This window comes from Gopherus evgoodei, chromosome 2 (assembly GCF_007399415.2).
Source record: "Gopherus evgoodei ecotype Sinaloan lineage chromosome 2, rGopEvg1_v1.p, whole genome shotgun sequence".
In the NCBI taxonomy this organism is placed as follows: domain Eukaryota; kingdom Metazoa; phylum Chordata; order Testudines; family Testudinidae; genus Gopherus; species Gopherus evgoodei.
This window is the reverse complement of record NC_044323.1, coordinates 135255759-135277546: the sequence shown is the minus strand read 5'-3', so window position 1 is coordinate 135277546 and position 21788 is coordinate 135255759. Positions and strand designations below refer to the sequence as shown.

The following is a 21788-nucleotide window of genomic DNA, read 5'->3' as shown; positions in this document are numbered from 1 at the left end:
CGAATAGACCTTGCGGCCCAGGAGGTCCATTCGTCTCGCCTCCTTCGACTTGGGTGCTGGGGCCTCTGACCGTGGCTCTCCCTGTCGTTCACCGACTGGACCACCAGTGAGCAGGGTGTCGGGGTGAACATACAGGTATTCATAGCCCTTCGAGGGGCCATGTACTCCTTTCCACCCCTTGAGGCGGTCGGAGGGATGGAGGCCGGTGACTGCCAGATATTAGCTGCGTTGGCCTGGATTGTTTTTATAAAGGGCAGGGCCACTCTGGTGGGCGCATTGGCGGAGAGGATGCTCACCACCGGGTCCTCGATTTCAGATACCTCCTCTGCTTGCAAGTCTAGGTTCTGTGCCACACGTCGGAGGAGGTCCTGGTGTGCCCTAAGATCCAGCGGGGGAGGGTTGGAGGACGAGGTACCCGCCACTGCCTCATCCGGTGAAGACGACGAGGAAACCCCCGGCAACAGAGTGTCCACGGGGGGTTCCATCTGGGGCTGCACCTCCGTCACTGGAGGGAGCTCTGGGTCCTGGTGGCTGGACCTGCCGTCTGCTTGTGGGGAGGGAGGGGGTCTAGACACAGTCGCTCCGGTGGCCTGCGTTCCCCCGTAGGGCGGGGGTAATGTGTTGTGGACCCTGGGCTTGGGCAATACGCCCAGGGGTCCAAAACCCCCACTGTTGAGGCCCTCGTCCTGTGGTGGAAGGTCTGGAACAGGGCCGAGTGTCTGTCCTGGCCAAGGCATAGGCGCTGTCAGCCTGAGAAGATACCTGATGGTTCCCTAGAAGGCCCGGAGGCGCTGAGCCTGTTTGGTAGGCGTCTCTGTGCGCCGACTCCGACGCTCCCTCGGTGCCGAGGGTCGGTGCCGCGACCGTATCGGTGCCGGGATCGGGATCGGGAACGGCATGGTAGCCGGTTGAAGGGCTCTGGAGCGGGATCTAGAGCGATGTCAGTGCTGGGAGCGGGACCGCGACCTTCGATCAGCGCGGTGCCGGGATGGCAGTGGGGACCGGGACCTGCCACCGGCGCGGTGCTGGGAGGTCGACCGGGATCAGGACCTACCACCGGCTCGGTGCCGGGAGGTCGACTGAGGAGCCGAACGGCTCCTAGAGTCTCTGTGCCAGCGGTGAGAGAGCCAGACCGGGATCATGCAGATACCGACCGGTTGCCGCAAGTACGACCGGTACCGTCTGGGAGAACGGTGCCGGGACTGCGAACGGCGCCCCGAGCGTGAGCGTTCACGTCTCCGGGGTGATCGGTGCCGGGACTCTGGAGACAGCGCTCGTAGCATCGGCTTGCCCCTGGAGGTTACCCGTCCCGGGGGTGCTGTCTGAGGCTGCGATGGCTCCATCAGCGCGATCAAGTCCCGTGCCGAGGCAAATGTCTCCGGCGTGGATGGTACTAGCAGCTCGACCCCTGATCTTAGGGGGAGCTAGGAGGGGCGGACTCGACGGACCTTCCGGGCCCGGAGTCGACAGCAGCCCTGCAGGCGGTGCCGCGGCCAAGGTAGGTGCCGGGCGCTCCACTCAGGCCTGCCTCGATGGTGTTGCAGACGCCGAGGGTCGTGGATCTGCTCTCGGTGCCGGGGAGTCTTGCTGGTGCCGGCGCGGTTGGGTGCCGGAGTAGAATTGGCCGACTGCGCCGCCGGTGCCGGAGTCAGTGCCGCTTCCATGAGGAGAGCGCAGAGTCTTTGATCCCTCTCCTTCTTCGTGCGAGGCTAAAGGCCTTGCAAATACGGCACTTGTCACTTATGTGCGATTCCCCCAGGCACTTAAGGCACGCGTCGTGGGGATCGCTAGTAGGCATCGGCTTCTTGCATGCCGAGCACTGCCTGAAGCCCGGCGAGCCAGGCATGAGCCCGGCGCCGGGCGCCGGGGAGGGCAACGGCCCACCCGCGAGCAAGTTAAACAACTATATACAATACACAACTAACTAATATACTATCAAACTATCTATGAACTATTTACAACTATAACTACGAACAAAGTACCGGAGAGCTAGGTATGTGGAGGACAGCAAGCCGCACTCCACAGTTCCAGCAACCGACACGGCGGTAAGAAGGAACTGAGGAGCGGGCGGGCCGGCAGGGGTATATATCTAGTGCCATAGAGGCGCCACTCTAGGGGGCGACCTGCCGGCCCACTGGAGTTGCTAGGGTAAAAAGTTTCTGGCAGACGTGCACGCGCGGCGCGTACACCTACCTGGAATGGATATGAGCAATCACTCGAAGAAGAACTCCTTATTACAACGAGGAGTGGTAGAATGCATCCCTCTGGAATATCAGGGGTTTTACTTAATTTACTTTCTGGTACCTTAGAAGAAATTCTTGATCTCCAGCATCTCAACTGCTTCATCCAGAAACTCCAGTTTTGTATGATCATGCTAGCAGCGATTATCCCATCTTTAGAGAAAGGCATGTGGTTTGTGAATCTCGATATGAAGGACTCATTTTAACATCAATATCCATCTAGCCCACAGATGTTTCCTAAGATTCACAGTGGACACCCATCATTTCCAGTACAGAGTGCTCCTCTTCAGGATAGCCACCATTCCCAGAATCTTCAAGTTTTTCCTGTTGCAACGGCCTGTGTCAAACATTATTGTATCCTCATATTTCCATATCTTGATGACTGGCTTCTAGCCACACAGTCCAGGCAAGAAGCCCACACATCAGCCTCTATGTCGCTCAACCTTTTTTCATCCTTTGGAGTCAGCGTCAATGACGAGAAATTTATTCTAGACCCCACACAGTCTCTGGACTTCATGTGGGCTATGGTAAGTTCAGTCACAGCACGATCCTACTTACCAGCAAACAGGTTCCAGGCAATGATCAACATCATAACCCATATCATGAACAATCCATATGTACTAGCCAGGACTTGCCTATCCCTTTTAGCCCACATAGCATACGTGACCCTCTTCACACGTCTCCACCTTCACTGCCTTCTGACAAGGCTCCAGTCTGTTTACTCACCAAACTGCTACTCCATGAATTCCATGCTGACAGTTCCTGCTGTGGTACTATCATCCCTCCAGTGGTGGACAGAGCCACGTTGCATTTGTGTGAGAGTTCCCTTTCTTCCCTCCTCCCCAGACAAGATTATTATCACCGACTTATCTCTGATTGGCTGGGGAACACATCTTGACGACCACATGGCTCAAGGAACATGGACTCCCAGGGAATCTAGGATGCACCCTGGAGCTCAGAGTGATGAGGGGAGCATGACAATCCTTCCTTCCTTTCATCTGCTCCCATAATGTTCTCATCATGTCAGACAACACCAACATTGTTTCTTACGTCAACAAATAGAGTGGCACAAGATACCCCATGCTATGCACAGAGACAGTCAATCTTTGGAATTGGTGCATCAACCATCAGATCCTCTTATCTGCAGCCTATCTTCCCGGGGCGGAGAATGTACTCTGAGACTCGCTCAGCAGACATTTTGCAAATCGACCATGATTGGGAACTTTGCTTCAATAGTACATTACATCTTCAGTCAATGGGGGACCCCAACCAGAGACTTGCTCACGTCACAGGTGAACAGCAAATGCTCAACATACTGCTCTAGGGAAGCCATTGGCCACTGCTCGCTCCCAGGGTGACACCCTCGTATTCCCCTGGTCAGACCAATTCAGCTATGCTTTTCCTCCACTACTGCATTTATCTCGGATACTACACAAGACTTGATGAAACAGAGCAGTGGTGATTCTGATTGCCCCTCACTGGCACAGACAATTCTTGTTCCCCAACTTTCTCCACATGTAATCATGCCCATCGATTCCCATTAACATCTGCCCAGATCTGCTGACCCAATGCAAAGACAAAATCAGATATCCCAATCCACATGCACTACACCGCAGAATGTGATATTTGGATGGGCATCTGCCTTAGAACAAATATACTCTTCAGCAGTTCAGAACATCCTTTCCAGTAGCTTGAAGGACTCCACCAGAAATTGATACTGGGCCAAATGGAGATTTTTTCATCATGGGCTCAACAAAAAGGTGCTTCATCAGAATCAGTGGGGATCCTCCTCATACTGGACTACATTCTGTTGCTAAATTCATCTTGTATCACCCTCAGCTCCTTGAAAGTAAACCTGGCAGCAATCAGCATGTTCCACCCTCCTGTGGAAGGTTTCTCTATCTTCACAAACCCATTGACTAGGTTCTGGAAGGGGCTCATCAGAACTTTTCCACCTATCCAACCTATAGCACCTCAATGGGCACCCGTGTGCTGCTACCCACAGGCACTGCCCCCATGTGGTGCTACCCCCAGGCACTGCCCCCGCAGCTTCCTATTGGCTACAGGGGCACTTGGGGCAGGACACAGCCCACGCTGCCCAGGGGCCACAGGGAGGGGCCAGCAGCCATGTGGAGCAAGCAGGCAGGCAGCCACTCAGCTCCACTGCACTGCTGGTGGTGAGTGGGGGCCCTGGGCTGTTTGAAATGGCCATGGGGACACCAGGGGGAGGGATCATGCCCAGGGGCAGAAGGTGGGGCCGAGGGAGAGACCAGTGCTGGAGCCGGGCTCGTCGTGCCTGGGAACCAGGAATATTCATGGTGCCTGGGAACCATGGGCCCATAGAACTTGCCACCCATGGTTGGGCATACCTTCTCCCACAGGAGCACAAGCTCACTTCACTGGGGGTCAGGCTTCAACCTCGGACTCCGTTCAGAATATGCCACTCACTGACCTATGTAGAGAGGCCATGTGGAGTTCTGTACACACCACTACACTGCACTATGCCTTTGTACAGGACTCAGTGGTGGATGCCTTCTTTGGCATGGCAGTCCTCCACACTACTACTCCATCATCATCCTCGGACCCTCCTCTGACTTTGGTACTGTTCGTTAGTCACCATCAGTGGAATACAATAGGGACCACCACTCAGAAGAAGAGGTTACATACCTGTAACTGGAGTTTCTTTGAGATGTATGGTCCCCGTCTGTATTCCCCACTCCCCACCGTCCTTTTCCTCTGCTCTGGATCTGTCAGATTTGCAGTGGAGAAGGAACTGCAGATGTAGTCGGTCCTCCCTGCCCTTTATTACTTTGGATGGAAGTACAAGGTGAATGAGGGTGCAGGCACAGACCAAAGGATACTACTTTCAAATTCTCCATTTTTAGGTGCATGGTCCATATGCGTAAACTGTCAGTGGAATACAGATAGGGACCACACATCTCAAAGAACCTCCAGTTACAGGTAAGTAACTGCCTCTTTTGCTTGCAAAGGGGAAATAATAGTGGCAGTTGATCACCTAAAGAGGCTTTGGATCCTGTTCTGAGTAGCTGTGTACCTGAAGGCGTAATATTCTGTGTGACAAAATTATTTGCTCCAATCCTGTGGTCTGTCGCACCGCTAGCATGGAGCCTATGGTGGGAAGAACAATGTGGCTTTACACTACCTTTGCTCTTACTGATCCTGGGGGTGGATAAGAGGCACAACTTCAAGTGGCGTCAGGTCTAAACTGAACTACTCCAGCCAGGGGTGTGTCTGCTGTGCAGCAGATCTCCTGCCATGGCACTTCCCTCAATCACACTCCTAACATGTTCCCAATGCTGGAGTTGGAAAATGGGGGTGCATGGATACAAATGTCAAATGTTCAGTTCTTTGTGATCTTTAGGTGCCATGCAAGCTAGTTACATAGCACTGTAAAATTGGGATGTGTTGAATCAGTGGCAACCTTAGTTATCCCTAACTCAGATTTCAGGCGACGCTGAGTTGTCCAGGAAGGGGTTCAGACTGCACTGTCAAACTTGGCTGCCCGTTTGGTGGGACTCAGGATTATTTGTAGGAGCATATATGGTCAGGTATAACAGATTAAGGACCACTCCTCTACTTTTATCCTCTGCATCTAGTGATTTCCAACTGAACATCAGATTTGTTCATTTTTTATTTAAAGCCTCTTCAGCCAAATTAATTTCGCTGTGAACCCTGAATGGCCTTGATGTTAGTTTGTAGTAGCCTTGTGTAATTATAGTATTAAAATTCTTCAGTTAGTTTCCTAACTTGCAGTTGATTGTATTTGGTTGTCTTATGAAGCCTCAAACAGGCCGGCCTAGTAAATGAAACACTCAGAATAGTTGAAGAGATTTCCCCTGTCACAGGTATAATACCCTTTTCAAACATCGCTCAGTACATTGAGGCCTAGGGGCACTTGTCAAAGAGGAAAAAGAGAACTTTTGTAAAGAAAACCCTGTATTCTGACAGAGATTGAAAGTCTCTTCTACTTCTGACACCCTTTTTCCAATTTGCTGCTGAGCTTCAGGTCATGCAGAGTTGTGATGTTCACACTTAAAACTTCCTCACTTGCTGAATGTGTCCTAAAGACAAGGGCAAACACCTGACTACAGTGCTGGGTGGCCAGAACCACCCCTCCATTTTTAAAGCTGATGATGTATAATTTCATTGGGCACCTGATGTCTAGTTAACAGCAATATTTGAATTCGTAATGCATCCTAGTTTTCTTCCAGTGTTTGTGAGCACTCGTATTGAGGATTTATTAACATAGCTGCATTTTCAGTCATCTTCACTTGCTTAAAACATTTTAGCAGATTAAATCTTATTATATTTGAAATATTGTATTACAGACCTCTGAACTGAGGAGAAACTATGCTTCAAGGCATGTTACTTGTTAATGACTTTAAATATTTTGACTAAAAACTGAGCAAGGACATCAGGGTTTGTCCTAGAGCTAAAACAAAACTCCAAACATTACTGTATTCTGCTTTCTCAAAATAGTGTATTCCCATGAATATGAATGGGAGTCAGGTCGATAACTTACATTATGAAAATGTAGGCCATAGACCATGGCTTAGGTTCTGATTAAGCAAAGCAGTTAAGTAGTAAGTGCTTAATTTCCAGTGCTTTCCTGAACTGGAACTTTGACTTTAAAAAAGGCTAAAGTCAAAAAATCTTTTGCTTGCATTCAAGCAACATGCAAGTAGTTATTTAATTTCTCTGTCTATTCTGAGCTTTCATTTAAATACAAGCATTTTAACAAAATAGAAAAAAGCCTGTTAGTGAAGAAACAAATAATTTAGGTAACTATCGCCCTTCACTATGGTGATATCAGTGAAATCAGGTGATGAATGTTTAAGTGTATTTAGGATTAAATAATTTTTATTAACTCTTCAGTTTTGAGAAGTTTTGATCTTTAAGAAGATAGATGCACCCACTGATTAAATAATGAAACTTAAGTGCTGTTGCCTTTGACAGATAACTTTAAAAATGTGTTGAGAATTCCAGAATTCCCAGGCAAACACATTCACTCTCCAGAAATGTCATGATTAATCAGAAACAAGTTTGTTGTTTAATACTAAATACTTTAAATTAATATTCGTCTCAACTCAGAGTCTGAGTATGGGATGTAAGCCACCTGGCTAGCACGATGGCAACATGCTGTGAAGGAGCTCACCTAACACCTCACGATGCAGGGGAGCTCAATCTATAACACCCACTTAAGAAATAGTGCTGATGAGCTCTGGAGGGAGCTACATCCAGCCCTCTCTATTAGAGAGAGACTTGGTATTGGAATGGAAGTGGGAGGGTGGGGTAGATAACTAGGAGAAGAGCCTTGGGTTATCTACAGGGTCTTAGAGGTTTCTGGTTAACAGAAGTGGTAGAATTAAACCTAAAAGATACTCTGTCAGCTGACGGATGCTACCCATTTGACAGTTTAGAGCTGCATTCCTTGCTGTAAATATTCTTGAGGAGGAGATGAAGGGATGAAAACACTTACAAATGTTGAAGACCTAAAGCTCCCACCCCAACTTTTTAGTTTAAAAGAAGCATTTTCCTGGGGTTGTTTCATCTCAGCCATTCAGACTAGAGCTCATTTGAGGGTCAATTTCAAAGGAGAGCTGCAGCTCCTGCTGTTCCCATCAGCAGGACTCTCAATAAGCATATGTAATATTTTTTCCATTTAGAGCTAATATTTGAAGCAGATATTCACACCTTAATTTATCAATCAGAGCATTATTCCTGTTGTGATCACTCAACTGAAGTAGATGTCTCAATTTCTATTTTTATTATCTGAAGGTACTATATATCCGGCTTTGGCAAGGACATTGAAAATAAACAGATGTTTGACTGCAGTTGAAAAAAATTATTGCATCTTGAAAGTTTCCATTAAAGGACAAAAGCATTTGCACAGAAAAAAAGTTAGAGAACTACAGTTTGGGGAAAAAGCTTCACACACATGGTTGAGTCAAGTTTAACATGAGGTGGTGGCTGTTAATTATAAATAAATCTCCAGACTATGAAAGATTAAAAAGATTCATAGTTTATCATTATATATCCACAAACACCACTGCCAAATATAAAAGCAATGTATATAACTTGGAGACAAAAGATGTCCCTTTTTAAGTTAGAAAATTTAAATTGGAGTATTTCTTGCTGTAAACTGATACTGATACTTACTCTCTTGTAACACAAAACCCTCCTGCTTCTCAGTACTTTGCAACTATACTACTTTCCACAGCTACATACTTGCTTCAGCAGTGATATCCCATGCCTCTTTGTAAAATGCACTCTGAATGTGAGGAGCTCTACTGAACATTTGACTGTTTTTCTGGTGACTTGATCAATATGTTTTTGCAATAGCAAATATGCTGACTGACTTAACCAGTGTGTTTGACTTGATGAGTGATTTGTAGCCACTGTTCTTGCTAGAGGGAAGTACGTGTCTGAGTGAGGCAGATCTAGGATTCTTTTGCTGAATAAAGACCTATTCAGAGCAACTCTTGTCCGAGTCTTCATTTGCAGCAATTTAGCATTACTTTGTTTTGAAATATGGTTTTATTCATGTATACTGATACTTATTCATTGCAACATTTTTGCCCATTTTGTACCAGTGTTATCAAAATACATCCATTATAACTAAGAATTTTAAATGAATCCATTCCAATGAAAACACAAAAATTGTGCATATTAGAAGGACAATGTCTAGTTGTTCAAGCCTGAATTTTAACTGCCCTTTTCATTTCTCTGTTATATCTAATATGCTCACTGAAGCACAGAATAAAAAAACGTGAAAGTAAACTTGGCATTTGAGTCTTGCAGATGAAGTTTAACTCATATGACAGAGACAATGACATGGTGAGTATTCAGCACTTTCCTTTTGGTGTAAAAGCTGTTTTACATTATATAGAAATGTATAAAAATATAAAACTTGATTGTGCAGCCCTTCCCATACAGCCTTTTCCTTGCCTCCTCCCCACACCAGCCTCCAAATCGCCATGTGTCAGTAATCCCCACCCCTCAACCGAGGGAAGGCTGGACTTGACTCCCTCAAAATGGAGCCAGATTAGCACTGCTTCAGAGCTTGAAGTGCTTCTTAGTTACATATCTTAAGGAAAGTGTGTTTTGAGCAAGGCCCATATGTTTCCTTTAGGGCATGTCCAATGGGATGCCTAGCTCTGAGGAGAAGAAAGCAGAATCTGAACAGTAAGAAAGACAGTGGAGACAACAGAATTCTAAGAAGGTAATAAAGAAGACATGATACACATAGAACTAATATTAGATAAACTGATTTTTATTGTACATTGTATTGTCGTCTTTTCTGGGAAATGCCCGACAGCTTTGTTAATTTCTGTGTGAATGGTAGGTTGTCATGGCAAAATTACAATTAACTGATATGGCACAAATTGACGCTTATCTCTGGGCATGTAACAAGGAGGTCAGAGGAGGTCATTCAAGTGTATCCCACAGTGATAAGGAACTTCCTCCTTAATTTCAATTCATGTGCTCTGAGCTTTTGCCAGAAGCAGTTGCTTAAATGCAGCAAAAGGCAACTGATCTGCCCAAGTGCTTGCATCTGTTGCCTCAGTCCAGTAATAGCAGGGCAGGCTGGTCACGTTCTAATTTTAAGTACCCCAGAAAATGTTTTTTAAAAAATGATAATGTAGAATCTTTTAAGAAATTATTTGTACCTAATGATATTTGGCTGTTATATTCACCCTCCCCTGGCCCCCTGGTCAACTCCAGGAGTGATCAGCTCTCCAGTTGTCACCTGTGTTTGGTCAGGGACCCTTTTCCCCATTCCCTTCTGAGTGGGGGGTTTAAGGCTGCCCAGCTCCCTGCCTTACACTGTCATGTCCCCAGCACGCTAGTCTGTCTAAAGGCCAGCACTTGCACTTTGCTTTCTTTCAAAGGGCTATGAACAGTGGATTGCCAGTAGTCACATGTAACCCCACAGCTTCTTCTCATTTATTCTTAAGGTGAAAGTATTACACAGAAAATATAATACAAAACCCAAACACTAAAACACACTAAACATGCAAGGAGTCACCCTCATGCCTATGGGGCCCAAGTAGGCCAAAGTTTTTTCCAACACATCCACAAGGGTGGGTTGGGCCCCTTTTGAACGGAAGGTACTGTTCGTTTGCTGGAGCAGAAAGAGGCCCATGTTAGTGCAGGCTCATCCTTTTACACCACAAGCCCTTCCACTCTGGGGATGTTACCTCTCTCTAGGATTTAGTCTGTGATTCACCTTAATCCCCGCCCACTGTTTTTAATTTGTGTAGGAGTTGCAGTAACCCCCCCACCCCATGGAGTAGAACAAATCAGCCATAAACCATTCATAACGTTTAATACAATGCCCCCCACCAGACACTCTATGGGGTTGCAATACCTGTCACAGACTTAATCTCTGTTTTAGCTTCCCCTTTAATTTCTGTTCCGTGGGGATTCTGACCTCAAAGACATGTTCCAAGGAATAAATGGTTAGTGTTTGCAAAGAGCTTTGAAGATGAAAATCCTTAAAATAGTACAAATGTCTCTATTGGACAGTTCAGAGCCCACCTTGTCAATATTGTTGTATTATCTTTTATCTGGGCTATTTTATACAAGGCAAGGTGTAGCAATTGGGCAATCAGTAAAAACCATCTTTGTGCTTATTCTTGTATGGGAATTGCTATCTGAATTAAGTTGAGATAAGAAAGATGTGGAGAGGAATCAAGTCAATTAAAATGTGTGCTGGAAAACAGTGTATTATCAGCCACTTATCTAAACAGTGCTGGGCCTAGACAATGGAGGATTTTAATTCGAAAGAAACTCCTTTATTGCACTACTCTGTTAAAATACATCCATTTCTCCTGTTCGCTCCACTTGCCCCAGTAGAGAGAGATTCTGCTAACAATCATACAGAGTCCCTATTAATGTTAATAGAAACTATGATCATGCACTGAGAAAACAATGTTACAGCCATGATTTTCATGAGTGATTAGTGACTTTGGATACCTCAGTTCTTGGGTGTGCAATTTTGAGACACTTTACAGGTGCCTGATTTTCAGAAATTCCTAAGAACCCCCTTGGGAAAATCAGGAGCATTTAAGGTATGTCCGACTGGGTATACCATAGATGCCACACACCCACCTCAATGGGTGAGGGGAGTTGATTGGGCTGGCAGTGAGGGCGAACAGCCTCACAGCCAGGGAAGGAGATGTTTGATGAGGGGTACCAGATAGCTCCTCCCCAACTTTGGCACCCATTGGCTAGCTGGGGAGGGGGGGAGGAGGACTGGGTGCTGATTGGCCAGAATTTCCCAGCTCCAGCTATTTCATATGCCTCGGTTGATCTGGACACAGTGGCAAAATGAAGACAGACATATGGATGGATTTTAAACAGCAGGCAGCAACTTTTATTAACTTAAACACAGGGGAGGGGTTGCTACCTACCCATCACCCATACTCTCCTAGAGTAGGCTTTGAAGTTGCCCCAGTGTGAAAGTTACAAGGTCCTACCATATCACCTGTAATTTGGGGTAGGCTGTCTTCAGCCTACCCCCCAGGACTGAACTCACTCTGAGTCCTATCACCATTACCTCCCCACGAAGTGGATGGAGGGTGCAGAAGGGTTGGGGTTTTGGCCCACAAGTTCTCCACCTATCCCTTGAGCCCAAGGCCCATCAGCAAAATCCCAGGTCTTTTATGTCTGGGAGCTGTTCACGTTATCCTTCTAACCACACTGGCAACCAGCTGGGGGGGCAGTAACCAGCTTGGATGTTCTCTACAACCACTCTGCCTAGTATCACAACTCCTGCACCATCCATTCCCTCACATTCTGTGCCTCCCTTTGACAAATGCACACCATCATCACGGACGAAATTCAGGGCAATTGTAACCAATGTCCCTATGCTGTACCACTGAACCTCCTGTCTCCAGGAATATCCTAGTAACCTCCCAATTCACTTTCTTCCAAGCCTTGTCCATGTGGGCTCCCCACCTTGCAAACATTTCTGACCATACTAATCTAACCTCTAGCCATGACTCATCAAGCTAACATCTCTCTGGGTTCTGTCCCTTGAATAAACTCCCATGCAGCCCCTGAGATCATTCTCCCTCAGGTGAATAACCAGGACATGAAGCGGATCCAGACTGTTTGTCAAGGAGTATAAAAGCTGTGCAGGCTAATACCACTACATGCCTCCAGTGGATGCAAAGAGCTTCAGCCTTAAAGCCCAGCTGGGATCTGCTTGCAGTTCTGCCCACCCTCATGCACTACAGAGTGCCTGCAAATCCAAATACTGAATATTCTCTCAATACCCTCTGAAGCAAAAAAATAGATCTAGTTAGCTACCTTTTACTGTTCACTGCCATCTTTTTGTTGATTTGGCATACATGCTATAACATCTTGATTTCCAGTGTCCTATTGCCTCCACCCTCTGTTGGCCAAACCCCCCTGCAGTTGCTGATATCGCTGCCCCAATCCTGAAAGAATGAGTACCTAATTTACATGGGTCATGATTGCAATAGCACAAGGATTTTCTCTGTGTCGAGTTGAATTGGTGCTTTGTCAGGAAGCTGCCATCACCACGTATGAGCAGCTAGCCTGGCTCCTGGCCCTGGATTTCTGGTAAGACTTTTACTGCCTTGACAGGGCATAGGAATTCACTCTTGCATTCCTTCAACACCATATAAGTCCCATTCCCGTCTGGTCCATTTCGGAGTACCTTATGTAACATATAGGGACACTGCTCCTGTACATAATTGTACACTGGTTAAGTTCTATGCCCACTGGGACCTGCCATAGTTCCCAAAAGCATCAGCTCACTGACTCTAACAGTGCTAAAGAAGCCAACAACAAATGCCACACTAAATAAAGTGGCTGCCTCCCACAGCTGCATACCCCATGGTCCTGTTTCTAATCGTCCTGTCAGGGTCTCCACTGTTATGTGTAACCTGTCGTCCCTCCTGCACCTGCCTTTCCTGCTTCTGCCCTAAGAAGTGCTCACGTGGGTCTGTGAAACTTGACAGCCTACACCAGCAGAAAGGACCCATTAGCCAGGAGTATGATATAGAGGAGGGAGCCAACCTATGGTAAGCCAAAGACACCATGTATCATGTCATCTGATGTTATGTGCTGCTCATGATAAAGTCCTTCCTGTGCCCTGAACTCCATGAACTCTTAAGGATGGCCTGATAGGCTCTCAGAGTCCATGGGGAAGCCGAATCCTCAACTTGTCCTACAGCTGTCATAAGGCAAATTTCCAAAGGCATCACATGCAGATCCTGGCTGGCAAGAGAGGTGAGTGCCCAAAATCTGTCACCTTAGATAAAGCATTGGCAACACTGTTATGCAGTCCTAGGACATGCACAGCATGAAAAAGGATGTTAAATGACAGGCAGCATAAAACCAAGTCCCTCACCCGCCTCAGAACCTGAGCAGTCTCAGCTGACTATTTATAGTACAGAGCATGGATTTGTTGTTGCACCGGAAACTGACTTGCTTGCTCTAAAAGTTGTCCCCCCAAAAGTGTTACTGCACCAGTAAAGGGGGGGAAAAACCTCTAGAAAGGTTATGTCCCTATAATGATCTGAACCACCCAACTTTCTGGCCACCTCTGAGCATGCCCTCGCCATGGAAGTAAACACCAAAGCCCTGGTCTCCTGAGGCATCAGACTGTACCTGCAACTTTGTCTTGAGAAATCAGTATGAATGCCATTGAAAAGGCCTATAAGCTCATCCAGAAATCTTTCCCATGCTTATAAATCTTCATTCATTTCCACTGGCATTCCGATAAAGTGGTGAGGTTTTTCACACTCCAGTGGTGGCCAACATCAGATGAGCACAGAATGCCCAGCAGGGCACTACCAACCACTACACAAAGTTTAGATCGTTTCAGACTCCTGGCACCTTGTCCTAAGGGAAGGGAGAAGGGACTGTGTTCTTCCCGCCCATCAGAACAGATCATGGAGCAGGCATCTGTAGGCCAATCAGCCTCACCCTTGGCTGAAGCCCCATGAGTTGCTTCCCTCCCTCCCCCAACCCAAAGCAGAAATAGGAGTGGGGAGCAGCGCACACCCTCAGCCTCCCTGTGAACAGGGGCTGAGTGAGGGGTCACCATAACAGACCCAACAGGGCTGCCCAGGGATCCTGGGCCCATCCCAGTCACCCTAATGGCACCACATGACTGCCAAGACTCTTCCCTCCCCCTCCAAGCTGGGGGAGGGAGAACAGCCACCTGCACCTGAGACCCAGTGGTCTCATCAGCTTCCCCATGTGGTCCCCCAGCCTTCCCCACATCAAGAAGGGGGGGAGGGGTATGATCCCAGCATCCAGACAGAGACCCCACCACACCAGGGAAACCTTCAGCCCTTGGAAGAAGGGTCCCAGAATCCTTACCTGCCTTCCTCTGCATCCTGAGTAGGACTACTGCGGCTGGAACAGTGAGTAACCCCTTTCCTGCTGGAGTGGAACTGCAAGAGGCTCCACACGGCCTGTGCTCCATGTGAAATCCCAACGTTATAAATTTCAGCTGATTTGAGGATTCCATTAGATTTGATCTCTTTATGTGCTGAGTGGGAAATGACCAGTATTTGCACACATTTTCACACATGCTACTTTTAATATATTATGATAGAGCCAGACCAGTTGGGAACAGCAGAGTATTAGAAGGGAGATATACTGGCCACTGGATAAGCAGTTTTCTGTTCCCTGAGTGACCAGAACAGGGGCTGATCCTGGCTAATGAGAACACTTGACTCCAGTTAACCTGCTAAGAGTCAAGTGAGGCCATTAAGCACCTGACTCTAATTAAGGCCCCTCTGATGCTATAAAAGGGATCACTCCAGTCAGGCTAAAGGGAGCCAGAGGAGAGGAAGTGTATGCGAGGAACTGGGAGCAAGAGGTGTGCAAGAAGCTGAGAGTGAGTAGGTATACTGCTGGAGGACTGAGAAATACAAGTGTTGTCAGACATCAGGAGGAAGGTCTGGCGGTGAGGACAAAGAAGGTGTTGGGAGGATGCCATGGGGAAGTAGCCCAGGGAGTTGTAGCTGTCACGCAACTGTATCAGGAGGCACTCTAGACAGCTGCAGTCCACAGGGCTCTGGGCTGGAATCTGGAGTAGAGGGTGGGCTGGGCTGGGCTGGGCTGGGTTTCCCTCCAAACCTCCCAACTCCTGATCAAACACAGGAGGAACTGACCTGGCCTGTGGCTTCTACCAGAGGGGAAGGTCTCTGGGCTGTTTCCCAACCCACAGGGTGAATCTGTGAAGCAAGCAAATCTGCCAATAAGCACAGGACCCACCAAGGTAGAGGAGGAACTTTGTCACAATATACAATTACTTTACTAAAGTTAATTTTAAAAAGTGCAGACTATTAAAAGGAAATCAATCTGAAATGTAATCAATTAAAAAAACTAGTTTAGCTGTTGTTTGAGGTACTATACATGCCATTGAGTTCCTCTATACTTAGCTTTGAAATCCCACTTTGTTAATTTTTTCAATTTTTTTTTCACTTACTGGTTGAAAGAACTGCACAGACAAAAGGAGAAATTGACTGATTATATGTGAAACATTTAAAAAATACTGAACTGAGTCTACCCAAAGTGCTATCAAATGCACAAAATTGAAAAAGCAGAGAAATGCTTTTGAGAGGGTCTTTTTTTATGTATTTGGAACAATGGTTGGGGAAAAACCCACAGGTATCTCTAATACACAGAGACCTTTAAAATACAGGATAATGGATATACTGCATGTTCTACTCCTAGGGGAATTATGCACCATTGCACAATGCAGACTTTGCAGAAGTTAATGGGTTTTGTGCATGATTTCCTTTCCCCAAAAGAAATGAGCTGTAGTGCTGCTGGCCACTACTAGGGGCTGCTGGACCCAGCAGAGCCCAGGTTGCACATAAAAGACACTACAAGGTGGGGTAGGGGAAAGTTCCTAGCAGCTGCAGTTCCCCAGATGCCTTGAGGGAACAAAACTCCACACAAGCTTGGCTAGGACAGAGCAACAGGCTTCTTCTCCTTCTGGATCCCTTGGAGGGAGACTGGTGATGTCTGGGCTGGTGTGGGAAGGGGCCCAGCTGGGCTCTGGGAGGGAGGGGAGGATGTCTGGGCTGGTTGGGGGGGGGGGCGTCTGGGCTCTGGGAGGGAGGAGGATGGGTGCATGGGATGGGGGGCCACAACAGGGCCCCTATGGCTGGGATCAGGGGAGAGGGGGTTCAGGTATATTGACTGGAGGGGCCTTGTGACTGGATTTGGGGGAGGGGTTGTGGGTGTCTGTCCCCCTGACTGGGCTCTAGGGGTGTGTGGGGGCAGAGAAACAGGAATTGAGTTGTCATAGGGGTTTTGTTTAACTCTCTACTCCTAGGGGAATTTTTGTATGTGTCTGTGTTGTTGGAGACATACCTGCTGATGGATATTTTGAAAGGTTACCAAAAATAATTGAAACTGGCATGATTATGTAGTGTGTTTGACAAAATTTGCAGAATTTTTTAAAATATTGTGTGCAGAATTCCCCCAGGAGTAATGTTCAGTCGAGCTGCTTGGGAAATAAATTCATTTCCCATGCAACATTTCCAAATAAACTCACTTTTTTGGTTCTGAAAGGGGGTTTTGTTAACAAAACCCAAAACCAAGAGACCCCAGAAGACTTGATGCCTGTTTTTGATAACGTTTTTTCTCAAATGTCCATATGGAGGGTGAGGGGAAGAATCATCCAGTTATAATGTTGAACAAGAATCACATTGGATTTCATGGACACTTACTGGAACCAGTCATCTCATATGGAGGTTATGGTAACTAGAAAAAAAGAATAAATCAAGTTAAAGCCAAATCATGATTTCAAAAGGATAAGCAAATAATGGCAACAATCCACATCATAGCTGTAAACATGATTCGAACCTTGTCCTTCAGAAAGCTATTTAAATGTTCAGTTTTTGAGACGAGTGAGTTTGAAAGCACAAATGTGTTATCTATTGTGATACAGCATGGCCAGAGGGCAGCAGGAGAGGGTTAGAAGGGAGCCTTATTTCCTGTAGAGGGAAGAAAGTTTGCTATAGATTAAAGTACCTGAAGTCAGTCACCTGATTTAAACACCCCCTGCTTCAATCTGACAAGTGGAGGTGTTGGAGCAGAGTAAAGAAGCAGAGGAAAGTTTGGAGAAGTGCTGTGGTGGGCTAAAAAGACCAAGACCCTAGGTAAAGGAACACCTGGCTTGTGCAGAGGGAGGGCAGGAAGCCCCACAAGCTGAAGCAGGAGAGGGAAGTAGCCCAGGGGAAGGAACCGCTGTTCAAGTTGTTTCCTGCTATCCCGAGGGCCCCTGGGCTGGGACCCAGAGTAGAGGGCAGGCCCAGTTCCCTCCTTCTCCACTCCCCTCCTCTAGGACACTAGTGGGGCAGTTAATATCCGAGTTCGGGGCAAGAATCAGTGCTCTGACGCCCCCCCCCCCCAAGAAGAGATCACAAGACCCATCATAGTAGTGCTGGCAATTTGCCACATGATATAATACGTATCCAGGTTTGTCACTCTGAAAGCTAGAATGTCCGAGTGAGTCTGAAGCAATGGCAAAGAGCTGAAAGCACGGCTGAGAGCTCTTTATGCTCAGCATATCACCAGGTTGAATCATCCCTGGGATTTGCAGTTTACTATCCAATTTTTAAGTTCTTAGCCACTTTGAGCTTTTTTACACATCTGACTCTATGAATTACATCTGTGCAACAGCACAGGCTTTCAGCTACTAGTTTCTAATATAGTTGCAGTGTTAAATGATGCTTGAAGCCCATACTTCAGCTGAACAAGTTAACTTCTCAGTGGTGCCTGTCAAGCTTACACACAAAAACAATCAATTACAATCATAATTACAAGTATTTTGTATATGGCCAGCTTGTTTGTCAGACGTCCTGGAGAAGAATGTGGGTATTGATGTTTGGATTTCTGAGCAGAAGACAATTTTCTGATGCGGGAGGGTGGTTTTTTTTGAGGATCAATATAATTTTGCTTCCACTTGAGGTGACTTTTGATATGCCCCCATAGTCATCAGATACTTGAAGTCCTCAGGGCCTGATTTACAACTTATTCTGTCAGATTGTCAGTCTGTGTGGCCCTGTGTGTATTGGTTATGCTTCATCTAAGGACTAGGCCTCTTTCAATCCAACTCCTTCTCCACGCCCTCAGCCTCTGGCTAAGGATTGAATTGTGCTTATATATGGAGAGGGAGAATTAATGTCCAAAGTTTGGGCTAAAATTCCAATGTAGAATAAGTCAGCTGACGCCTTGAAATAAAGTCACTCATTGCATAACTAGATATTTAACTTCTTTTTGTTTTCCGTGAGACAGATATAAGTTAAATTAAGTGGATGGACCTCTCTCATTCTGTAGTGGAAAGAAATGGTGGACAAGTGAAGTAGCAAAGTAGTACAGGCTATAGTCCTGAGGGGTAGAAGCAAAGTGAATGGGAGGGAGAAGTGTTGGTATTGAAACATTGTGGGCACATAATCTAGTAGAACTCATAGGAGAGAAGACAGGTGCAGTGCTGTTGCCATCATTTCTAAAATGAAAAGGAGTTTTGCAAAACCTTCAGTTTACTTTAATCAGTGACAACATTCACCATTCACTAGTTTGTCAGTTTCTTGTACTTGGCTGACATATCTCCTTACCTTTCATACTCTGTGTACAAACTGGAGAAAGTTTTATTGCTTTACTATGTCTTCTTTCTGCTTAACTGATGACACTTAGCTCTATTGACTTAAGTTGAAAATTGACACAAATTTTAGAGGAACTCTGCTTTGCCTGTGCTGTTTCTGTAACAAAACATTTTGTACATTGGATGTATTTAAATATATCTCTTTAAAAGGATAAGTTGTAAGTGCATGTAGTGCTGTGAACAATACCAAACTGGCAACTATGGGATACATAACAGCTGGAGGCAGTCTGTTTCCCCACAGTGTCGCACTACCATGCATAGCCTTAACCTGTGGGAACCATTTCTAAAGGGATGAGATGTTAACTTACTCACTGCAGGTGTCTCTGATAGCTGGCACATCTTTGGTAAAAGCCCTTAACTTCCATTTTCAGCAGTGACGGTGACCGTTCTTAGACTATTTACTTGCGCGCACACATTGTAATCTGCAGAAGACCTGAAAACACTCTGCCCTCTAAAAGCTACAAGGCCTGGTTCCTAGCCAGTGTTATCACAGTTTACAGCAGCTGAAAATCTGGCCCAGAATATATAGCAAGATTGGCATGACCCCAAAGCAAACAAAGAATACAATGCTGTATTTCACTAGTAGTGGATTGAAAGAAAGTGTGGAGTAGTAACAAGGAGCTACTTTTAACTTTCACTGTATATTAAACTTTAACTGTAAGTTTTATGAGATCCAAGAGCTCCCAGTTAAGCTTTTGAAATATGAAATGAAAAGGTTGAAACTCAGAGCCTGTGGTACGGTTCCTTGAGGGAGAGAACTGTGTGAAAAGTTTTCAAAAACCCAACTTTCAGTGTTTCTTCTTCCACCTCTCTTGCACACCTTATTACCCCTTTCCCTCTAGTCACTCCACTCTGGAGGTTGACATTAGCACATCTGTATATTAATGTAATTATTGAGGCTGCCCAGTACACCAAACCTCTAGGGTGCCAGTGATATGCTGTGCATACCACGGTTTGGTTGCAAGCACTGTAGGTTCTTCAGCTGCTAGGCCTTGTAAGTGCTAGCCCTGGTGGGTCACAAAAAGCACTCAGATACATAGCTAAGTGAAAGGATATTTTATTAGGGCTGGCAGGAAAAGGAAAGAATGCAGATACTTTAAATCAGAGACCTCAGCAGTTACAGTTCAAAGTGAGTTATAATAGTTCCCTCAGGGCTGTCCAGCTGAGAGGCAAGGCTCTTCAGGCCTAGTGTTTGGGATGTCCTCTCCAGTCCAGTCTTTATTCTAGCAAATAGGATCTTGCAATTTTCAAAGCCAGACTGTTAATGTGTCTCACTGGGGCCCCTGCAACTAGTTCCCTGCCCAGCTGCTGCTGCTCCCCTATAAGCCCACACAGAGTGGTACCCAGCTGTCACTTGGCTGCCACCAAGTGGGCTTTAATGTAAGATTTTATTTAAACCACATTTTAGAGAGTCTGGAAAATGAGAGGCTGTTATTGAGATATTCTTTTTACTTCCACTACTAATGCACAGCTTTAAAGAGTCAGTGCTTATGATTTGTAGAAGACTGAATATGACCCACAGTGCACGTTAGTGGCATGAATTTCCTTCATCACATTTTAATTTTTTACTTTAAAGTAAAAATTAATCAGGGCCAGCTCTAGCCATTTCACCGCCCCAAGCATGGCAGCACTCCATGGGGGGCGCTGTGCCACTTGCCGGTCCCACGGCTCCTGTGGATCTCCTGCAGATGCTCCACCGGAGCCACCTGCTGCCCTCCCGGCAACCGGCAGAGAGCCCCCTGCGGCATGCCGCTTGGCATGCTGGGGCCTGGAGTTGGCCGTGAAATTAATACTACTTTTCTAATGTGATGCATCTGTGAAGTAGGGAATTATAACTCCCAGCAGCTCCCTGCCCATTACATTTCCCTTTCCCCAGGCCAGGTAAGGAGAAAGGGTCCGAAGTAAGGAATGATTGGGCTGTTTGGGAGTGCTGGCCATGTGGCTAGCTAGGAGCTGCAGGGAAGCTGACATAGCAGCCACAAGGCAAGCAGGGAACTGGAGAGAAGCCACAGGAATTGTAAGCAGAGCCACATGCAAGTCACAAACACTGACTTCTTAAAACTGTGCATTAGTAGTGGAAGTAAAAAGAATATCTCAATAACAGCCTCTCATTTTCCAGACTCTCTAAAATGTGGTTTAAATAAAATCTTACATTAAAGCCCACTTGGTGGCAGCCAAGTAATCTAGAAATGTTGGAAGACTATCAAAGTAACTCACGGTTACCGCTTTCAGATAACACATTTCAGCAGAGTAGGTTGTTTGGCTCAATTTAGCCTGAATAAAAAAGGTAGTGCTACTGGGCTTCCTACATTTATATCAGCTTTGTTTCTAGCTCAGCTGCTTTCTCCCTGTATTCAAGACAAGGTGGGTGAGGTAATATCTTTTATTGGACCAACTTCTGTTGGTGAAAGTGTCAAGCTTTGGAGCTATACAGAGTCCTCCTTCAGGTCCTGGAACCAACACAGCTACAATAATGCTGCAAACAACAATGGAAGATTGTTTTTAACTGTGATACTCTGAATACCTTTCCCAGACCTGAAGAGCTTTGGTTGTTGAATGTTGTGAGAACAGAATCTTACAAATCACAGTAGGCTTCTATCAGACATACACTGTATCTTCAATTGCAGGTAAAGCCATTGTGCTTTCCTCCCACTCAGATGTTATTCCTCTCCTCACATCCCTTCATTGCTTCCCTCTGGCCACAGCCCCACACACCTTTTTTTACAGCCTTACATCTCTGGTCCTCCGTTTCCTCTGAACATAATTTCCTGGTGCTCTCAACTCTACTACTTTCCCACTTTCATCTATGTACCTTCCTCCAGCTCACCCCCTAATTTCAGAAGTGCACCCCTGGTCCG

At 46.3% G+C, this 21788-nt stretch overlaps 1 long non-coding RNA gene across 1 annotated transcript; it reads right to left on the bottom strand.

Moving 5' to 3' along the window:
- Positions 1-212: 212 nt before the first annotated feature.
- Positions 213-21370, bottom strand: LOC115646168. Its single transcript, XR_003998956.1, has 3 exons — positions 21292-21370; positions 15939-15944; positions 213-223 (listed from the first exon to the last, which is right to left on the bottom strand). It is a non-coding gene; the product is annotated as an uncharacterized LOC115646168 (long non-coding RNA).
- Between the last annotated feature and the right edge of the window lie 418 nt (positions 21371-21788).